Consider the following 23,523-nt stretch of genomic DNA (forward strand, 5'->3'; position numbering starts at 1 on the left):
CACCTCTTTCACATAAATAGAATTGATTTGTTTTCTTATATGATTCATTATATTGCAAAATTTGCAATACATTTTGTGAATTGTGATTTAAGTCTAATAGTCTGATATCTCTTCATAACCATTACAGGGTATGAAAAATAAATTACAGTAGGCCACAGAAAAGTTTCAATTGCTAGATATTCAAAAACCTAGCTAACGAGATTGTACCCCGTTTGGCATAAAGTCGTTTGGCATAAGGTCGTTTGGCATAAGGTCGTTTGGCATAAAGCCGTTTGGCATAAAGTCATTTGGCATAATGGTCGTTTGGCATAATGGCCGTTTGGCATAATGGTTGAATAAAAATAAATATCGGAATTTTGCAAGCTTTTACCGAGATCGACACCACCGAGGTTCTAAACAAGCGTGGTGTTCGTTCAGAGATTTTCCAAGCTAAGAATTTCAAAAATTGTTGTGACATTAGAGAGCGTTACTAAATAAAACTTATGACGGGTCTCTACATCTCAGATCATAGAGAACCTTTGAGCCTGTTGCGATATACATATTTCAAAACAGTAAATTGGCAAAGAAAGTTCACAGTTATTCATCAAGGAAATGCTCATAGAATATTTCGCTGAAGATCAAGCTCTGTCCCAGTTTGGACGATGAAAATTACTTGATAAAAGAATGTTTTTTTTTTTTTGCAAAATATCAATACGATAATTCAAAGATCTATCAATGCCACTTAATACAAAAAAAAACTATATACGAGAGCAGATTATTTTTCGTTTAAAATGTTTAAGGTTCTAACGCAAAAAAAACCTTTTCACAGCATAGCTCAAATGAACAAAACATCTTTAAAAGAAAATATTTGTGGCAAAACTTTTCAACGGCTTAATATAAATTCTAACTTTGAAAGTGTACATAAAAAAACCATCTATTATCGAGAGAAGGGAAAATTTGTGATTGAAATTATATTTTGTCCAGCATATTTCGGACGGGGACGGAGATCACGCGTTGGCCCCAAAAAAGTATATGTTGAATATTAGCAGGTTCTAAAGTAATTAATATTCTAACAACACATCTGGCAAGAATTGGTAAAACAGCCAAATTTAAAAATGTTTAACATTTAGCTTTACCAAATAATAAAATTTAAAACAGTATGAATATAAAAACAGCGTATATCTAGAAGAAGGCAACATTTATAATTACACCAATAGAAGAATGGACGCCAAATATTATGGTGGCATGATAAAACGAAAAGACATAAAAAAGTGCGTTCAGAATTATCAAAGTGATTGTGCTACTTTTCCCCGAATGAGTGGTTTCCCCGAAATGCGGTGACGAGAAAAAACGATAAACAGTTAAAAAAAGGAAGTATTCTGTCATTCTCGGCTATACACATGCTGGCAAAAATGCTGAGGACGGTAAAACTCGAAAGAACCGCCAATTAAATAAAGAAGGGTGCATATTAGATGGTCAGTTCGTTCACCACCCTGAAATGTATAAAGTTACGACAAGTATGAGCCCCTAAAAACTTTTCGGGGATGTGGGCTAGTCGGAGAAACGGCATATTCGGAGAACTGGCGTTCGGGGAACCAACATTCGGGGAACTGACATTCGAGGAACCGACATGCGGGGAAAAGTAGCACAACCCATCGAAGTAACTGCAGTAATCAATTTCTCCTTTCGCTGATAATTTGAGCAGATCAATGTTATCGATTGCCGCCCTTTAGTCAGTTGGAAACAAAAAATACCTTAAAGATATAGCTCCAAAGAACAGCCTATGCATAAAAGAAGGAGAAATTTATTGAAATTTTAAATCAACAGTTTTCATACCTATGATTACATCATATTTAGAAAAAAAAAAATATAGAACAATTAAGAGAAGGATAAATTTGTGCTAAATATATCAAAATCTTCAGCGCAAAAATTTGTTCCAAAAGTGAAACTCAAAAGAAGAATTAATATTTGAAAGAAGGGTAATTTCTGGATAAATAATAAAATACTATTCACAATAACTTTCCTTATATGTTTAAATCTATTCAAGAGCGTATGATTGTTGAATGAAGTGTCATTTTGTATCAATTGACTCCAAAACAAGCCTGATGTCATCAGAAAGATCCAATAGAAAAGTAAAAACGAAAAATTGAGATATTCTTGGTTTCAGACTCATTATGCCAAACGACTATTATGCCAAACGACCATTATGCCAAACGACCATTATGCCAAACGACTTTATGCCAAATGACCATTATTCCACACGACTTTATGCCAAACAGCTTTATGCCAAACGACTTTATGCCAAATGACCTACCACCAGCTAACGAAAAGTATTGCTGTGTGCGTTTGAAATGCAAATATCAAATGGGGGACCACCAAACGCGTTGAGATTTTTAACAAGGAAGGCGAAGTCAAAATTTGATTTTCTTTGCTGGGTTGGGGGTGATACGAATCATTGTTGCTAAGTATCTTTTGATTACTTTGCACTACCGCATTTGAAGCTCAGTTAGACTGGATTTGCACGTCAAACGCAAACAGCAATATTTAATCGGCTTCTTTTGACATCTGGCTTCGTGATACCTATGACATGGTTATCTTTGACTTGCAAATCATAATTGATGGAATGTGTTGTAAATCTTTGAAATGGTAAAACTAACAATTAATTTATTCTATTTATATGCAAGAGGTAGTTAGTTTGAATTCAGATATACCAAATATGTCAAAATTTATGTCCGCCAAACTTTAACATTTGGTAGATGAAAAATAGCGAACATTGATAAGTTTTTGCAAAAATTGCAACCTTTTGAGTAAAGTGATATTAAAAATAATAATAGCTTTACAATAACTTGTAAAAAAAATGAAAAAGTTTTTTATCCATACAGCACACGCATGTAATCGAATTTAAGTGACGTATGGTGTTGAAAATCAAACATTTTACGCTTTTGATTTAATAGTACAAAAAACCTAAAATGTTATTAATTTTCACATTTGTTTAACTTTCGTATTTTAAGTCCTAGAACATGGGTGCCTACGACAACTTGTCAAATTTTTACACGTTCTAAAACTTTGCTGAAGACGCGAAAGCTCTAGGACGGGAAACGAAAAAGTTTGCAACGCAACGCCACCTATGCGACGAAATTTCCAACTGATTCTAATTTTCAAATTATAGAACAAATAAATCCAAAATAAGTCTCCGTCGACACCAACCCGAAAAAAATCACTCCTATTAGATATAAGGAGGCCGGCTCCAAAGGCACGTTCCCCACCAGTTGGAAGATTTGTGCCATAATATATCAGTTTATAGACCACAATAACAACCGGTGTTTCTAGAATTGCTTTTGAAAGTATCACCTTCAAAAATCTTAAAGTTCGATACCTATGTTGACATGGTTCTGGATTGTTCCAAATTCGCCAGCCTCGCCAGGGCACCTTGAACCAACTATAGAGTAATCAGTGCATCTAAAGGTTCTGGGTATGCCCCTGGAAGCATCTTCTTGAAGTATGATGTTCAATTGGATATGGTTTCGGATAATATATTAATGATTGAATTTGGAAAAACAAACATATATTTGACCATATTTTCTGGAACCAGTTTTACGGAAATGGTATTATATTCGAAGATTTCGAACGAATCTTAATGCGGCCCCGGCAATTGGTTCTGGTTAGTTTCATTTTTTTTACACCACACAAAAATACAAGCGACAGAAGAAATATGATTTAGACATGATCTCGGAAAGCTCAGATTATCTAAGGTGTCCAGTGACCAATATGTATGGCTGAACAAATTTTTGAAGCACCTAAAAATTTGCCTTCGAATGCTTCCGGATACATCAAATTTCATCATTTCTTCAAAAAGTTATGAGCATTTGAATTTAAGCGAAATTTCGCCTATCTTATTCATTTTGTCTATCCCTTATAAAGGGTGTCCACGATGAAATTGCCACACTATGAAATTGCTCTAACTTTTTAACTGTTGGGTAGAATTTAATGAAAATTTGGGTGGATTTAGTTCATAGTACATTATTTACATCCTGCAAGTTTTAAAGTCCTGTGGTCAAAACTCGCGGAAATGAAGTCGAAAGAACAGCTCGTGCGTGATAAAATCTTGCGCATTCATCACGAGAACAAGGATCTCTCACATCGTTCCATCGCTAAAACGTTGGGAATCGTGAATCCCACGGTGTCGCGAGTGATTAAGGTGAAACATCTTGGAATACAAAGATGGCCGTCACAATGGCCGATTTGTGCCCCTACTCACGATTTCAAAGGCACTAAACTGGAGAAATAGTTGCCAAACATGTCTGATCTTCTTATTTTAAGCTGTCTGCTAGTGCACAAAGCCAAAATAAAAAGTTCACTGTTGTTGGATGCTCTCTTCGCGAGATTTGTGCCTTTTAAGTTTTAGTGCAATATTAGAAATTGATTCCAAACTGTTTCACCTTAAGCGGTTCGAAGAACGATTGACCACCGATCGGAAGCCCAGAAGTGAAGGAAAAAGTATTCCGTACAACACCAAAAATCACAACCATGTAGTTGGAGCCTTCAACCGAAACCCGAACGCCTCCGTTCGATAAACCGATGTTTTGTCCAGAAGGTTAAAATTAAGGCTGGGCTTCGAACGTTCAAGGTACAAAAGGCCCCTAATCGCGACGAGAAGCAAAACAAGTCCGCCAAAACCCGTGCCAGGAAGTTGTACCTCAACATGCTGACGAAAGTTGGACGACGAAACATATGTGAAGACCGACTTGAAACAGATCCCCGGCAACCTGTTTTTCACGGCCAAGGATAAGCTCAGCGTTGTCCGCACTCAGAAGATGTCCAAATTTGCGAAGAAATTCCTGGTTTGGCAAGCCATCTGCACGTGCGGGAAGCGGAGTGCACCTTTCGTGACCCAGGACACGATGAACGGACAGGTGTACATGAAAGAGTGCCTCCAGAAGCGGCTGCTTCCTCTCCTGAAGGCCCACAACGTCCCAACAATCTTCTGGCCGGATTTGGCCTCATGCCATTACTCCAAGGACGTGCTGAAGTGGTATGCGGACAATAAGGTCAATTTCGTGCCGAAAATGTTCAACCCTCCCAACACTCCGGAGCTCCGCCCCATCGAGCAGTACTGGGCGATTATGAAGCAGCACCTTTTTAAACGACCTAAGGTAGTGAAAACAGTCGAGGAACTGAAGGAAGTATGGGTTTACATGCAAAAAACGGTTGATTAAGAATCTCAATAGAGGAACTTAATTTCAGAATCTACTTTTAAGTTTCTCAATTATGATCAACAAAATTCATAATACTTTCGATGCTCAAAAGATGTTTTTTTTATAGTTTCAAATAGCAATGTATTTTGCCATATAAGAGAAACGAAGAATTTTGTATGGAGACTGCAAGCATGCTGCAAAATTGGATTTAACCTTAATTTATTCGTGCAATTTCAAATAAATTGTGGGCTTCGTAGCCGTGCGGTTAGCGGCGTCAGTCGTTTAGGCGTATTGTGCTATGGAGTGTGGGTTCGATTCCCGCCCCAGTCGGAGAAAACTTTTCGTCAAACGAAAAATTCTTCACTGGTCCACTGGTCGTTCCGTGTGTCCGTTGTCTAATGTTAGGGGAATTCGGGGTAAAACCGACACCCTAAGCTTATTGATAAAATTTGTGTACTTTTGCTTGTTAAACAAACCTAAAATTGTTGTAGAATCATATTTTAGTTATAAATCTATCAATCCTTGCGATCGGTGGATGATATATTAAGGTTATATAGTGATTTAAATCAAATTGATATTTCATCATTTTTAGGTGAGACAATTGAGAGTGCGGGTAAGATCGACACCCTGTTGGGGTAAAACCGACAGATTCACTTTGAGTAGAATTTAAACGTTGTAAACATCACCATCACATGGCATATTAAAAAGAATGCTTTAAACATGACTTTCGATTTTTATGACCCCTTCCTCCAAAGGATTATACACATATTACGTAAATTATTGAGGAGAGGCCAAAGATCCACTAAATATTTGTGAAAATTTCAAATATCCCAAGCTAAGATTATAAAGTTGGGGTGAATACACATGGATATGATTAATTTGTGTTCATGGAATGTTTACGAAGATGAAGTTGTGGCGAATGATTGGTTTTAAAAATAAATACTATTTTATTTTAACAAGACAGAAAAGTTTAATTATTTTTAGTTACTAAAAACCGTCGAACCTCATGTAAATAAACAATAAGATTAATTTATGTAAATATATTTTGAGTTCTATTAATTCTTCATTTTCAAATGAGAAATATTTCTTCAAGCTTTATCTAATAAGATTAAACGTGAAACATAGAAATATTTTTCTTAATACTTAACGATAGCTTGTGGCAAGTCATATAGTGTCATATTTTACAGATTAACAAGTTCGCCATTCATGAACTTTACTGGAATTCGAAAATGAAGACTTACATAAACTACAGAGGAAGTTTTCCGACAAGAAAGATTCCCTGAAGTTACATTATGAAACGAAGAAAGGTGTCGATTTTACCCCAAATGAAAGTGTCGATCTTACCCCGAGTGGACATTTATTTTTCAATAGCGTTTTCAGATGTCGAAAACCCAAAAAATAAATTCTCCTTCATGTTGTATGAACGTAATAATAGTAAATGATGATGTAGACGCAGAACGAATAATGCCATTTTAAAAATTTTACATTCGAAATAGTTAAAGAATAACAGCGAAATATTGCAACTGCTGTTGCTTCTATTTTATCCAATATGATTTTGTAGTTTATTTTGACAGTTTATTAATGGCTTCAGTTGCAATGTCATCCAAAACACGACATTTCACAAGTAAAGATAGAGCGTGGTGAAAACTGCATGAAAATCTGCTCAAAACATGAAAAATCAAAGGGTGTCGATCTTACCCACAGTGTCGGTTTTACCCTGATTTCCCCTAGTTATGTTCAGTCTGTGCAGCCTATGGCTGAAGACGGTGTAAATTGTCTTTTTTTTACCGAATTAGGATGATAGTCTTACACAGAACACATAGATATATGAAATAAGTGTAATGTTTAGAACACTGCTAGTAAATAAAAAATAAAACTAATATTAGAAATGTTGATATCATATAAATTTGTGTTGACGAACATTTTAAACGAACAAAACTTATCAGTTAACTAAATTTTTTTTTTCATTTTAGTGCTTACTAGGTCCTGTAACCCATTGCTACTTAATAAATAAATTATTACTATGGAATTGCGTGGAGTAGCCAATTAGCCCCGTAGCTTTCAACACATATGTTGTATGCTAACTGTAGTTACAGTCATTCAATAGCCTAGTTGATAAAAGCATCGATACTAGATACTGTTCCAAACATAGTTTATTCCATACGCTTTTCCCAATCATCAGCCGTTCACTTTCTTTCCATTGCTGCGTTAATGGAACTTCTTGATTTGCAATTATCGATTGAAGTAATGCGTCGGCATCGGACGCCTGTCGAACTAGCAATCATTATCGGCCGCTAAACGAATAAATTTCTATAAGTTGGTACTTACGATACGCGAATCTGTCTGCCGCAGCCTTGGCCCGATTCAAAGTTCACTGCTATCACCCAAACCCTTCACTGCTGCAGCACCGTAATGTTGTATCCAGTTTTTATTTTGAATCTGAATTCACTTTCACGTTGACACAACTGACGTAACTGAACTGAAGCAGTAGTTAGTTGATATACTCGGTGTTCACTGAGAGCTAGTCGACCTAGCCAGCACTCGTTGGGATATTTGGCAAATATTTCACCTTAATGCTATGCTCACTATAAAGCGTTCATCGATATTCCAGCTCGAGGTGGAAACTAGTTTTTGCGCTCTTTGGGAATCACAACTTTTTTTTCTTCTCTTTGCAACAGTTGTCAGCCAGTGAGTGGCTTTTTATTTTGCTTCCACACTTTATGGCACACCACTAATCATCTCTCCACACACGCCAACGAAGGGGATCAAAGGGACGTTACGTGTCCCACACTCGATGTTCGCCCATTTTTAGGCGGGTTTCCGCCAACGGCACATCCGGTGGGGCTCTGGCACTTTGATTATATTTTTAAACTCTTCTTCTGGCTAATCGGCAAATCAAAAAGTGTCGTGGTCCTTAGCGATTCCTAATCGATGGAAAGTTTGATCGTTCTGATTTGTTTGTCTGGGTTTAAGTGATATGTTTGTGTTGTTAGTAAGTTTTGTCCAGTTGCTGTTTTTTATAGGTTTTCTTGTGGATCGAGTGCTATTCGTCTCGTGTGTTGGCCAAGAATTTGATCTTGATTATGTCTTTCTTTATTGGCAATAAATATAATGCTCTTTGCGTGTTGACGTTAGTTCAGACAAGATATCTGTCGGAAGCGTTGTACGATATAAACAGTAATTCTATTCAGTAGAAACCAACTTCGTTTTGATTGACAGCTTTCTAGTGTAGTTGGTTGCCATGTTTTGCAAATATTTTTATCATTGTAATCACTAAAAGTTTCAGAAAAAGCATGATATATACTAAGAATGATGTGGAAAATGTCTGGGAGCCTTCTTTTGTTTAATGTTTACCCTAAGAGCAGCTTGTACTGAGTACAAGCACTATCTTAAAGGCACACTAGTTGCAGTGTGCCATTTGCGAATATTATTGAATGTAAATATTCAGCTTTGAAATAAAACATCATTGAAAGTAGCTAGTTTCGAATATAGGTGCCGTTGAGAAGTGTTTCTGGGGTTTTTTTGGCTTTCCTTAACATACATGCAATTTTATTTATGCTATGATACCGTAAAGCAACAATAATGAAGAAAGTTTAAAATAAAAAATACTGCAACTTTTAATAAATTATTATGTTGAAATCCTAGCTGGAATATATTGTCAGGAATGAGAAAGAAATGATGAGAAGAAAAATATTCATCAATTTTTTACTGCAGAACCCGTTTAAAAGCTACATGTTTATTATTTGGTATTTGGTACTTTTTCAATGCTTGTTCTCGAAACTGACACCATAAAGTGCCCAGATACCGTTCTGATTCAAACTCCGGACAGCTTCTAATTCCGGATACTCTATTTTGTATGGGAAAGGTTTCAATTGAAATGTTTCAAAATTCCCCGTCCTAAAGCTCCAAACTTTCTGGCGCGTTTCAATAATAATTTTAAATAGCAATCCATGAAAATTTATAATGCGCAACTAGTTTTGACGTTGCTCTTACGAATGCGGGTTTTTAATTTATAATATAACTATTTAAGGCGAAGTAGGCCGTCATTGAAATTTGTACGCGTCGTTGATGATTGTTGCTTTTTCATCTCACGATTTCGAATCAAAGAATTTCAGTTGGTTTTGCACTGACACAGCTGAAAAAGTATCAGCATACTTTATGCATGTTGGCGCGTACAGTGATACTTTTTCAAGTCAATATAAACTATCAGGAATGAGTTTTATCAATGAGCACGCTACAAAGTCATCATTGCTGCAAAAACGAATGACGGGCTACTTCGCCTTAAGTTATGCTTTTCGTGAGCTGTCCGGAATTCGAAACAAGGTGTCCGTGAAATGAAGCAAAAGTGAGGTTGCGTCCAGAATAAGAATCATTGAAAGATCATCAATATATATTTATTTTAGGTAATTCAAGTTGTGGAATCCCAATATTCGGACACCGTTCGGAAGTTAAATGTTTTGAGAGTCTGATAACACACAGATATTATACATCATGTTTTAATTTATATGCTTTTCAATCGACTATACTTCACAGAGGCCTTAAGTGTCCGTAATATAAATCAACGGTATATATTTTATGATGAGCATTATGTTCGTTTGCAGAGATTTGGGAAATATTTTGCTGAGGATAGTTTACAAGCGTTGTCTTTTGTCGAGAATCTATTTGAATTATTGACGAGCACACTACTGCGTTGTCAACAATTTTCTAGTTTAACTATGCGTTTTGACCTTGATCGCACAGCCATTGTATTTTTTGGACACGTGGCACATAGAACTTCTTGACGTTTTCTCTAAAACTTTTCAGACAAGTTACTGGAAGCTCTAGAAAGATTATCCAATACATTTCATGCGTATATTCCTTGCAATTGTTCTGTTTGCATTTCAAACGATGTTCCTAAAAATATATTGGTTGAGTTTTGGCTGATTTTTGGTATTAGAATTAAAATAGGAGATAGAATAAATGTTCGCCTTTCGCAATGCCTTGTGAAACATTTTGCATAGCGCTAGATTGTATACATATTTGTTGAGGAACTCGTATGAAATAATTCTAGAAATACTGCAAAGATTTGCTGCTGAAAGCCTAAAGTTATGAGCAATTCTCGCTGAAACCAGGCCACCATCGCCACCTATCGTTAGAATTCCAATTGTATGTCACTGATCGCTAGTTTTCGATAAAACTTAAGGGTGGTCCTTTTGGTTTTCTCAAATTGGGGGACCCCTCGTACGCCAGCTAGCTAAACAGTTTGCGAAAAAGCCAATTTCTTAATGAATCTTGGGTATTTCTTCACGTGAAATGTCTCATTTTTCCCTTGGAACACATAGCTAAATTAGTGGCATCGTATAGAGAAAGGATATAGCTTTCATTTGAAGTTAAAAACATTTTGGCGGCCATTTTAAATTTGTCCGCCATCTTGAATTTTGTTAGAAAAATCGTTTTTTCACCATTAGCGCACCGCACGTTTTGAATTCTGAGATCACCATCAGAAAGCTGAGGAAAAATTGCGTAAGATAGGTTACTGAAACTAGGTGAGCAATGGTATTTACCCTATGAAATGAACGATTTTCTAAATCATGTCCTACGATATTGCCGTATATGACGAGTGCATTCAATGTAAATATTATTTTTTGTACAACAAAGAAACAAGTTTTCAATCGTTGGTGTTTTATTCGATTCGAGTGAAGAATAAGAGAATTATTCTAAGTAAAAAAATCTGGCGGACATCTTGAATTTTGATGCCATCTTGATCTTGATGCGACATTTATTGGCGTCTGTGCGCCACCTGGTGAGTTAATTCTGAATTAAAATAGTTACCAAGTAGAAGTCAGCAGTCCTGTGATCAATTTTGCAAAAGTACTGTCCTATTTATAGGACGCTGGGCGTTCGGGGCTTCTGTCCTATTTTTAGGACGCTGGGCGGATATGGATTATTTATGATTTCTTTAAAAACAAATACGTGCAAAGTTGATATAATATGGATAAAAATTCCGACTGTATTTTTTCAGAATTATCTAAAATATCTGTAAGAATCAAGACGAATTCCTGAACTGAAAGCAGAGTTTTTTGCGGAATCAGCAATGTCTATAGAATTTTGTACATGGATTCTTCCATGAGTCGCTCTTTTAATTTAGTTTTAAAGTTTCTGCAATGGAAACGCCAAAACTATTTTTAACACTGTTAAATTGACATCCACAGTTATGCATAAAATTTCTCCAGCTTTTACTGGAACGCCTTCATAAATATTTAAAAGAAATCACTCATCAATAGTTTTCTTAAGTATTTTGTGGATTAGCTGATTGAACTTCACGAGATAATTGATTAAGATTTACAGGCATTTAATACTGTCCAACTTCTCTGATCACACAATCCATTTGATGTGTTGAAACACTCTAACTTAAGCACAACATGATGATGTTCTCATCATATTTGCTGTGCACCAACATCCTATTCCACCAATATATAAGGCCTATTAAACAATGTAGCAATTAATTCTACAAGTTGCCTGCATGAGAGTTCTACTGATTGATATATAAACGTCTCACTTTACGTTTCTTCTTCTTCTTCTTTCTGGCGTTACGTCCCAACTGGGACAAAGCCTGCTTCTCAGATTAGTGTTCTTATGAGCACTTCCACAGTTATTAACTGAGAGCTTTCTTTGCCGATTGACCATTTTTGCATGTGTATATCGTGTGGCAGGTACGATGATACTCTATGCCCTGGGAATCGAGAAAATTTCCTTTACGAAAAGATCCTCGACCAGTGGGATTCGAACCCACGACCCTCAGCATGGTCATGCTGAATAGCTGCGCGTTTACCGCTACGGCTATCTGGGCCCTTTACGTTTCTATACATTTTTATTTTGATGTTTTTTTTAGTTTGGTTTATTTCAAAATGTTGGGATTCAGTATTTATTAATTAATCAATCAAAAGCGGGTGTTGCCAAAATCGGGAAGGCACTGTATTAACAAACAAAAATGCATGAATCTATGACATTTGGTTGAAAGACATTTGGTTGAAAGAAATTTGGTCGAATGAAATTTAATCGAATGACGTTTGGTTGAAAGTATATTTGGTCGAACGGACATTTCGTCGAATGGAAATTTGGTCGAAAAGGTTGAATTACAACAGTATTTTGTCGCGCATGTGCAAGGTCATTGAATAATGGAAAAAAATACATCAACAATTCTACAAACAATCTATATGCGGTTGGCAAAATTTTGTTATTCAATTTGATGGACCCTACTCTCTCAACGGCTTTAGGACATTTGGTCCAACGACATTTGGTCGAATGACATTTGGTTGAAAGTACATTTGGTCGAAGATACATTTGGACATTTGATCGAATTTGGTCGAAAAATCGTTTTATTCAACAGATGTGAAAACGAACTAGATATTTTGCACCGATCTTATTATTTATTTTGGGCAAACATACTCGTCATCAGAAGTCAATAACGAATCTGAATCAGTGTTGCCACATTTTTTCCGAGTCTCATCTGTAATTTCAGCCGAAAAAATCTTTTTTATCTTAGGTCAATCTTCAAAAATCTTGGTAAAAATCTATGTTGTGCAATAATCCAAAATTTATGTTTTTAAATCGAGAAGAACCTTTGCAAACGTATTATTAGTAATTTAAAGATGCATAATTGCTTCTAAAAGTTTTAATACTTAAGATTTTGAGAAAAAATAAACAGAGTAATGGCATTTCTGGTTAATATTTCCCAAAACTGGATGCTTAACTCGTGAAATATCCTAAAATCTTAAAAATCTTTTTTATCTCAAAAATCTGTAATCTGTGATCACAGATATCTGTAGGCAAGAACAGAAAAAAATCTGTGTAATTACAGATAAATCTGTGTATGTGGCATCACTGAATCTGATTACAAGACGATTATTATCTATACTCTACAAGGTGATTAGTATATGTACTAGTGTGTACAAAGGATAAATTATTCTTGTAAATGCACTTATTGCACACACACGGAAAGAAGTTCAAAGGTAATCGTGTCCATTTTTGCCAGCTTGTATGGCGAAAGAATATCCGCAAACACACCTGGCGACACCCGAGTGGCGATGCCTGCTCCCAAATAGACCACGTGCTGGTTGATGGGCGACATTTCTCAGATGTCATTGATGTCAGGACCTTCCGAGGCCCTAATATCGACTCGGATCATTATCTCGTTGTAGCTAGAATTCGGGCGCGGTTATCCAGCGTCACGAGTTCCGCAAAGCACAGAACGCTACGCTTCAATATACAACGCTTGTCGACTGATGGGGTAGCTGCGCAGTACCGTCAGCAACTAGACGAGAAGTTGGGAAGAGTCAACGTTGCTGGAGACGTCGACAGCCTGTGGGACCCTATCCACGAAGCTGTGACAACAACTGCGCGGGAAGTGATTGGCACTGGTCAACGACGAAGACGGAACGACTGGTTCGATGAAGAGTGCCAGAGGGTGACAGACATGAAGAATGTTGCCAGAAGCCGTATGCTTGTGGCCGGTACCCGACAGAACAGAGAGCGGTACAGGGCAGCGAGAGCCGAAGAAAAGCGAATCCACCGCAGAAAGAAAAGGCAGCACGAAGAAAGTGTGGTAGCTGACGCACAAGAAAGCATGAACCGAAATGATATGCGGAGATTTTATGCAACGGTCTATGGTGCGCGGCACAATACCGTACCAGTGCCCGCCATGTGCAATGACCGAGAAGGGAATTTGCTGACCGATAAAACGGCGGTGGCTGCCAGGTGGAAGGAGCACTTCCAGCAATTGTTGAACGGTGAGAATGGAAATGTAGCGAGGAACAGGATGAACATAGATGATGACGATCAAGCTGTGGACCCACCGACCATAGGAGAGGTTAAAAAGGCTATCAGCGAGCTGAAGAACTGTAAGGCTGCTGGGAAGGACGAGATCCCGGTCGAGCTTCTCAAGCACGGAAGCGAGCAGCTTTACCAGTCGATCCACCGAGTACTTCTGAAGGTATGGGATGACGAAGAATTGCCCACCGGCTGGTTGGATGGCCTCATCCGCCCTATCTACAAGAAAGGGCACAGACTGGAGTGTGCCAATTACAGAGGAATTACCCTGCTGAATTCGGCGTACAAAATTCTGTCGCGCATCCTGTTTAACAGACTGAGACCGCTCGAGGAGTCCTTCGTCGGCGAATACCAAGCTGGTTTTCGTGAGGGCCGTTCGACAACGGACCAGATGTTTGGCTTGCGAATGATCCTAGACAAATTCCGGGAGTATAACTTGCAGACTCACCATCTGTTTATTGATTTCAAGGCGGCGTACGACTCAGTGAAAAGAAATGAGCTTTGGCAGATAATGTCTGAAAATGGTTTTCCGGCGAAACTAATTAGGCTGATACGTGCTACGCTGGATGGTTCGAAATCAAGTGTTCGGATCGCAGACGAGGTGTCAACCTCGTTCGTGACGTTAGACGGATTGAAGCAGGGAGACGCACTTTCGAATTTACTGTTCAACATTGCACTTGAGGGTGCTATTAGGAGATCTGGCGTGCAAAGAAATGGCACTATTATCACAAGGTCGCACATGCTCCTTGGCTTTGCGGACGATATAGACCTGATTGGAATCGATCGCAGGTCAGTGGAAGAGGCCTTCGTGCCTCTGAAGAGGGAGACAGCGAGGATAGGCCTGACCATCAATTCTACCAAGACGAAGTACATGGTTGCAGGTAGAGATAGAGTCAGGCATGGTGGTGTAAGTGCTGAGGTAGTGTTTGATGGGGATGTGTTTGAAGTTGTTGAAGAATTTGTTTACCTTGGAACACTTGTGACATGTGACAACGACGTTTCCCGCGAAGTGAAAAGACGTGTTGCGGCTGCGAATAGGGCCTTTTACGGACTACGTAACCAGCTTAGGTCCCGCAGCTTGCAAACCGAAACTAAATTCGCCCTGTATAAAACATTGATTCTTCCGGTGGCTCTCTACGGGCACGAAGCGTGGACGTTGAAAGAGTCAGACCGGAAAGCTCTCGGTGTTTTCGAGCGTAAAGTGCTGCGGACAATACTCGGTGGGAAACTCGAAAATGGTGTGTGGCGCAGACGCATGAATCACGAGTTGTATCAAGTGTACAAAGATGCGAATATTATCAATCGTGTAAAATACGGCAGACTTCAGTGGGCTGGTCACTTAGTGCGAATGTCGGAAGAAAGAATTGCGAAAATAATATTCAGCAGGGAACCAGGTAGAGGCCGGCGGCTTCGGGGAAGACCACGAATACGCTGGCTGTACGCAGTGGAAGAGGACCTGGCGACCCTAAACGTTCGGGGCAACTGGAGAAGTATCGCCCAAGACCGACGAAGATGGAGCTCTACAATACGCCCGGCAATGGCGTGATGCTACGCTGTAGCCATCAAGGTATCAAGGTAGGTATGGCAATTTGTTTGCGTAATTTGCCTCAGAACTCAAACTTTATGTATATACTTAACAATAAAGATTATAATACTTTCGATGCTCAAAATTTATTTTTTGTTGGTTTAGAAAAGTATTGTATTTTGCCATACAAAGATTTTCGTATGGAGACTGCAAGCATGTTGAAAAAATTGGTTTAACCTCAATTTAATCGTGCAATTTCAACCAAATTATATCCGAAATGAAAATCAAAGTCCTATTTGGCATGCTTGGTACGATAGATCATAATATTTTTGATAAATCATTGTTTAAATTTGATGTAAACATCAATGAAACCAGTGTTTTATAGAACTTTGGCGACCTGTAGCTAAAAACTGTGACGTGATGGAACATTTTTGAGAACGGCATCATATTCAGCAGACCCTAATCTACTAGAGACACATAATTTGATTCTTGAGACACGCAAAAATGTCATTTTTGTTACGCTGTGATATAGTTTCTATTATTTTAGAAAAATAGAAGAGATCAGCACAGGAGTGGATTTCTAGCAGTTGTAAAAGTTACACAAATTTTGTGTTGGCCCACAAGAGCCCACCTATGTGTGAATTGTACTCAATTCTGAGTGAATTTCTTTAGCGTGATCACAAATCTTAATGTCGTTTGAAAAGACATAAGGGTTTTGATTACTTGTCAGTTGAATGTTAGCTTAGCGGCGGATACATTTATTTTGAAGTACAGTTAGTCATGACCCACGGAAATATTTCATGCTATCATTCAAATCCAAATCTTCTCTTTTCTCGTAATCTAAAAATGGCCGACTTGTGCCCCTACTCACGTTTTCAAAGGCACTACACTGAAGTAATATTTGGAAAACGTTTCTAATCTTCTTATTTTAAGCTTTTTGCAAGTGCAGAAAACCAAAATAAGAAGGGCACGGTTGTTGGATGCTTTTTTCGCTAGATTTGTGCCTTTTAAGGTTTAGTGCAATCTTAGAAGTTGACACCAAACTGTTTCACCTTAATCACACTCTGTTGCTAGACAATGAAGCAATTTAGTGCAACCGTTTTAAGTAATTAGCTTTTATAAATTTCTGGTTGTATAACTAAACATCATTTGGTAACTTTGTCTTTTTCTAGAAGACAGCTAATTCGTAGATTTTTCACAAAAAAAGATCCTTGGTACCAGACAGTGTACAGCTCATATTTTTTTATAAATTGAATTCAAACAAAATAATGTTAAAAGCGTTTTGATAAGTGGAGCGATAGTCTCCCAGGATACATCGGCATATCTTGAGAACCAGGTGACAAATGATCAAAATTGACTCAGATGTTCAAAATAGAAGATTTTTTCTGAGGGATTTGTGGAATAATTGTGCAAAATATAAAAAAAAAAACGCTCAGGTTATCTCGATCAGTGTTGTGAAAAACTCAATTTCTCACAACTCACGCTTGAGATTTTTCATGCGTGAGTTGTCAATCATGCAACTCAGCAGTCAAAAAATCATGGATAAGTTGGCTCACCTTTTTAACTCATTGTATTGTATTTCCACAGGCAATAATTTCTTGTTAGCCTAGTAAAAATATGTTAATCCTTTCTAACGTAAACAACAACATTCGGGTTTTACGAGTTTTTGCCGGGTTTTACTACTGAATCATTTTTTACGGTTTGAGTTGATTGAGTTGATTTTGCATCAAAATCTCAACCGTGAGATTTGCGAAGCAGATCACTAATGAGTTTGCTCTCACGGGAGAGCGTATTGATTGAGATTTTGAGTGTGAGTCTATCAACACTGATCTCGATATGCAACATTGCTAACAAAATCTGAAATATTGAGAGCAAAACGTCTTCTCTCAACGAATATTGCAGTTATCATACGATTTTACGCTGAAAAATTAATCATTAACAATGCACATGAAACGACCAAGCATTTGATCCATTCATGTACAGCATTTTTGGCAGAATTCTCGTCTACAACTTCACTTTCAAGATGCAAGAAGCATGCAATATTGGCGAATGTTGGATGCAAGATCTGAAATATTTCATTTTCACTAAAGATTGCAAGCTTTCCTAAATGCAATGAGGCAGTTTACATAATTTATCGTTAAATATTCAGTTATGACTCGTTTCACATGACTACTATGAAAGTTTACGTGCCATGTAAATTTAAGGATTTTTTGCTGAGTGAAACATTTGACAAAACGTTTAAAATTTTCAAAATTTTTGAATTTAATTAACTAATTTAAAAATAAAAAAAATCACTTTAGTAATATCGTAATTACTTTTAAACTCGCAATTGGAAAAAATATTCTAAAAATGTTGAAATTCATGATAATCATGATGTGCTGTGAAATTTAATTCAAATTGGTCCAAGAACAACTGAGATCTGGATAACTAAAGTTGATAGTTTTGTATGGAAACCAAAAATGTTCCAAATGTATTGTCCAATAGTGTACATGTACACTATCGAAAAAATCTTTAATTTACATTGCACGTAAACATTAATGATTGTCATTTAAAACGGATTATAACTGAATATTCAACGATAAATAATGTAAACTGCCTCATTGCATTCAGAAATGCTTGCAATCTTGAGTGGAAATGAAATATTTCACGATCCTATATCCAATATTCACCAATATTGCATGCTTTCTTGCAATTTTGAAAGTGAAATTGCAAACGTGATTGCTCGGTTTACACGATTATACGCTGAATAACCTGTTTAAAAAAAAGCTAAAAATGCACATGGATGGATTGACGGCTTGATCGTTCCATGTGCATTATTTATGATTTGATTTGATGGACTATTGGTTGTAAAGAATCTCCAGAGGATATGTTAAAACCCATTTTTTCGTAGTTCATGCGTATCTTTACCTTCGTTCATATTTTTATTATAACCTAGAAGTAATTTGTTGACGGGTATCACGTTCTTGGCAAAACTCATTGATATACCCGGTAAAAATGAGTTTTTTTTGTGTGAAAACGGTGGCTGTTTGAGTGCCACGGAGGATGTGACTAATACTGGAACATGTCCGGAACCATGCCGATACGGGTATCGAACTTCATGATTTTTAAGAAGGTATCTCTTGAGATGCAGATTCGACTTGCACAGTCCATCCAATAACTTTCAGACAACCAGAAATCGCTCAATAGTTTGAGAACAAAACAATTTATTTATACAAATTGTTTCACACCTGCACATCATGATGAATGATTTGACAGATGAGTTTTCTCGCATAAAACGCTATTTTATGAGTGCATATGTACATTTCATTCCAACCCGTACACTCACACAAAGTAAGTCGGATCAATTTGGAGCAGCTATCAAATCAACTTTGTTATCATGAAATAATTCGCATAAGAATATAGATTAGTTCACAATAAAACCAGCCCACTTGCATTGAATGCTATTTTTCATCATATAAAATATGCACGTATATCGCATCCACTTTTGTACGTATAAGGCCTTTTCGTGACACTTATAAGTGACAGTTTGCACATATAAGAATCGGATAACGTTGTCTGGATTATTTATACTTGACCGACATTTCTTTTTAGAGTGTATTGTTCACATCCGCTCAGGTGTGCAGATTTCAATGGGATTCCGGTCTTAATGGAATACTATCAGCAAATCGTTCGCGGAAGGATTTCGTTCGACAATATGTAAAATTCTGGGTTGTCACATTGCGTCTTTGGTAAACTGATGAATATGCATCATTCGACTGTCTCAAGGATGTTATAATAAAATAAAACGAAACGATGGCTCATTTCAAGCGGAATTCAAACATTTCGACGCAGAGCTTGATTAAAAAAGCTTGATGCTCGCAAAGTTTCGTTTAAAGGGATTGAAAATGCACCATATAAAACTTCACAAATCGAGATAAAAATTTGCCAAAACGCGAACCCGGAAACTCTGCACAAAGTCGCTAACGAAATATCGATGCTGTGCCATTGATGATGGACTTCATCAACGCGGTTTTCAAGCAGTTGCCTGGACAGGACAAGCTTGCTGTGGATCACCGTTTCATTAGTAAGAGGTTGTCAAAATTTGCTTCTAAGTACATACCATATATGATCAGGACAAAGGCACGTTTGCGGTAAACGAAATGAACCATTCGTGACCAAATACACAACTGAAACAATTATGAAGTTTTAAGTTTATTTTCATGCACATATTTGGAGCATCGAAATTAAAGCAAATTTCAAGTACCAGATCTGTATTTTCCAATCAAATTTGCTTAAAATATACACGAGGATTAAGCTTCAATACACAATTGTCAATTGAAATTCAACTAAAAGTTCATTTAAATTTACACTACTGTGCTAAAACACATAAAAAAACTTATTTACACAAAATCCTCAATTTTACATTTTAAATCTAAAAACATCTTCTTTAGAAAACTGTGAGATTTAAACAAACCGAATACCTTTAAAACTAGTTTCTCTGTTTCTAAATATTCAAAAACTTTTCTGATCACGATATAATATGGTAAACGCGCGGCTATTCAGCAAGACCAAGCAGAGGGTCTCATAGGTTCATGATCTTACCGGATCTTTCTAGACCTCACAGGGCATAAAGATCGTCGTACTGCTACATGATACATACATGCGAAAATGATCAATCAGCAAAGAAAGCTCTCAGGTAATAACTTTCAAAAATCTCATAAGAACACTAAGCCCAGAAGCATGCTCTGTCCCAGTTGGTGCGTAACGTCAGCAAGAAGAAAAAGAAGACCAAATTGATTAAAGTTAAATTTCACTTATTTAATGACACAAACAAATTATAACTTCAACATTGCGAAGTGAATTGAAAGCTTCAAACCTTTCAGTGATGCACAGTGTCTCTATAATCATATCGTAGAGGCACATATTCAACATGATTCAGACATTCTTCCCCATCACTGTTTTTGTGGATAAAATACCTCCATGAAGCTTGCGTTGCAATAGCTGTTAATGTTAGTTAGCTTTTTGGGGTTTAATTTTCACGAAAACTTTACTAAAAACACTATATAATCCCAATTCAAGAAATCATGTTATCACATTCAATTTTCAGAACGATCTTCTTTTCCATCTGATCTTTTTCACTATACACACTTTGCCCTTTACTTTTAACACTGACCAACAAATCTTCAATCGCATCAACTTATAATAATTCCGCATGCACTGCGAAAGCGATAAACCACTAAACTTAACACACACTCGGATTAGCACCAGCGGCTCCGTGTCTTGTCTGAGTCCTGTCTACTGATCCTCAAAACGGCAGCTTAGAGCTTTCACGCGGTTATACAGTGACTATCAAGGAGCGAGCGAGCGAACGAACGAACGAAAGAACGACCGGTCGGCATCCGGACCAAACGATGACTGACTAAACTAAACGAGCATCGTCGAAGACAATCGAACAGCACAAGTAGCAGCCAGCGTTGCACTAACTAAGGGGTGAAAGGTTTTTGCGACTATAGAAATCTGAAATGCTCCATCAAGAATCGAACAGCGCATCATAACAAATTGAGTAATGCGGCAATAAAATATTTGATAATAAATCTTCGAGCTGTTTTGTAGAATACCTACAAGTAGATGAAAAATCGAATTAGTACTATACCATTCAATTCCACTAGAGTTTGTATCCTTTGACAGATACGCGTATTTCGACCTCAACTGTAAGGCCATCTGCAGTGTCGTGTACTAGACTCGACTTGCTTTTGGTCTTGTGGAACGTTTTAGATACAATGAACTTCAACTCACCAAGTCGAAAGATTTTGATAATAACATTCGTTACTAGTTAATTTCCAACGAAACACAAAAGTAGAGTCTGTGCTGGCTAGATAAGAATTGATTTTCTGGAATCAAAAATTCAACGTAAAAAAGTTATTTTATCAAACAAAATTTTCACAGGCAGCATTAAATAAGTCCAAGGAAAAATAAAAAAATATAAAAAATATAAAAATATTTAGTTGTTTGAAAAAGTATTGTGATTCTCGTCATCAGAGTTGTGTCCATACTTTCTGGGACAATTTATAATCTTATTACTGACTTACTGATGTGGATTGCCGAATGAAACTGAATGGGTCCCACTTGCCCTGTTTAGTGAGGTAACTGCGTCTAATGGCTCATTTCACAACTCTCTTCTAAGGTTCTCACATTCCCTAAATTATACACACATCAGCAAATATGTTGTCAAAATGGGACCGTGTTGTTAGATTTGCGAAATATTAACATTTGAAAATTATATTTGAACTATCGCTTTTTCAGGTCCTACTTGCCCCGGGGAACCTTAAGCCAAAGTGTTCCATAAATATCTCAAATTGTACTGGTAAAATAATACATTTTCTGTTTTGAAGAGAGAAAACATACCGTTTTGATTCATATTACGAAAAAATAAGGCCTCAGTGAAGTATAACTCATCAAAAAGCATATATAGTAAATCAATCTGTATGATTCCACCGCGTTATCGAGTCTTCGGAACACTTAACTTTCGAATGGTGGGAAAAGAAGAAAGATTTTACTTCGCAACATGAATTTATGTCTATCCATGTAAATAAAAATGAATTAGTGTTTGTATGTCTTGGCGCAATGGAATTAGACACTTTTTGAGATCAATATCCATTTAAAATTTATTTAAAAAGATAGTGTACCCAAAGTTTTTGCAACAACATTTTGTCTTTAGTATTATCTGGTACGGATTTGTGGCACAAATTAAATAATGTAACAATAGGGAGGTGATAAATTATCGTTTCCTTGATGAAAATAAGTTCTGGAACCACAATTCACTTGTTTGGGTTGAAATATATTTTTTTGTTTACACTAAAAATTTATTTTAGTCAAAAAAAACCTCGAAAAACCCTGTTTTTAAATCTTTTTACCTGTAAATCAAAATTCGACCCTGTGAATTGTAGTTTTTTCTACATTAATTTGGTTGTAGAAGCCCAGCAAATATTTTTGGGGGGAAATTTGTGATTACACACAAAATATCTTTTAATTGAAAAATAATGAAAAATTTAATTTTTCAATACTGGATTTCGAGACTGAAACATGACTATGTCTATTGAATATATTTGTGCTGAAATATATATTTTTTGATTTCACTATTAATTGATTCCATTTTTAAACTAATTACCAAAAAATCAAAATTCAATACGATGACATTTTGTTTTGTCGCTATAAATTTTATTATAGAAGTCTGTTTGCTCAGAAAATATATTTTTTTTTGTGCGTTCAAAATTTATTTTAACTCAAAAACTACGAAAAGCCCTTTCTTAAACTTTTTGCCTGCAAATCAAAAATTTAAAAACAATTTGTTTGACTTCCACGTTCCCCGACAAACGATCCGAAGAAAGTTTTAAGCTGTTTTACTTTCATTTCTTGGTGAATAATGAAATCGTATTTGTATTTTTTTCATGGATTGTGTTTTAGTTTGTAACAAGTAATATTTTTTAAACTAGAATGAGTATAAAGTGATATATAATTGGGATCTGTTTTTTCCTGTTAATGTAATCCAATGAAATAAATAAAACAAAGACAATCTCACATCAATCAGCTTAAAAAAGTCCATTGAAAGTTTCTGATTGTAAATAGAAAATTTTTATTATTCTTAGATTTATTTCACTATAATTACGAAAAAAATCATTTTCCTACTAACTGTTAAAAAAAAAATAATGCGATGACACGTTTATTCGTTTATTTCTGTCCTAACATCTTAGGCAAATAAACTTTTTCCAATATACATATAATAAAAGTTTTTCCAATATACATATCTCTGCTCAAACATATTTTCTAGAAAGAAATTTATGTCGAAATAATTGAATGTTATCGATTTAAGTTTTGAGTGTTATCTGAAATTTTCATTTAACCCCTAACATGTTAACCAAACTTATGTAGACAAATAAATACTGAAAAAAAAATATGTAATCGCTTTGAATTTCGATTTATAGGCTAATAAGTATAAAAATTCGGTTTCTTGTTGTTTTTTAGGCAAAACAAATTTTG

General features: G+C 36.4%; 1 protein-coding gene across 11 annotated transcripts in view; it reads right to left on the minus strand.

Annotated features, from left to right (window-relative positions):
• LOC5579939 (atrial natriuretic peptide receptor 1) overlaps nt 1–20,905 on the minus strand; it is a 199,198-nt gene extending 178,293 nt beyond the window's left edge. For 7 of the 11 annotated variants that reach the window (XM_021850378.1, XM_021850374.1, XM_021850368.1 and 4 more), the window contains exons 1-2: nt 20,660–20,905; nt 7,503–8,098 (exon numbers count right to left, since the gene is read on the minus strand). The gene's annotated coding sequence lies outside the window, so the exon portion shown is untranslated. Of the gene's footprint in view, nt 1–7,502; nt 8,099–20,362; nt 20,437–20,462 lie in introns of those variants that run through there. The other 4 variants (XM_021850376.1, XM_021850373.1, XM_021850369.1 and 1 more) reach the window with 4 other exon arrangements.
• Nucleotides 20,906–23,523: the final 2,618 nt, after the last annotated feature.

The sequence above is a fragment of the Aedes aegypti genome, chromosome 3, assembly GCF_002204515.2.
Source record: "Aedes aegypti strain LVP_AGWG chromosome 3, AaegL5.0 Primary Assembly, whole genome shotgun sequence".
In the NCBI taxonomy this organism is placed as follows: Eukaryota; Metazoa; Arthropoda; class Insecta; order Diptera; family Culicidae; genus Aedes; species Aedes aegypti.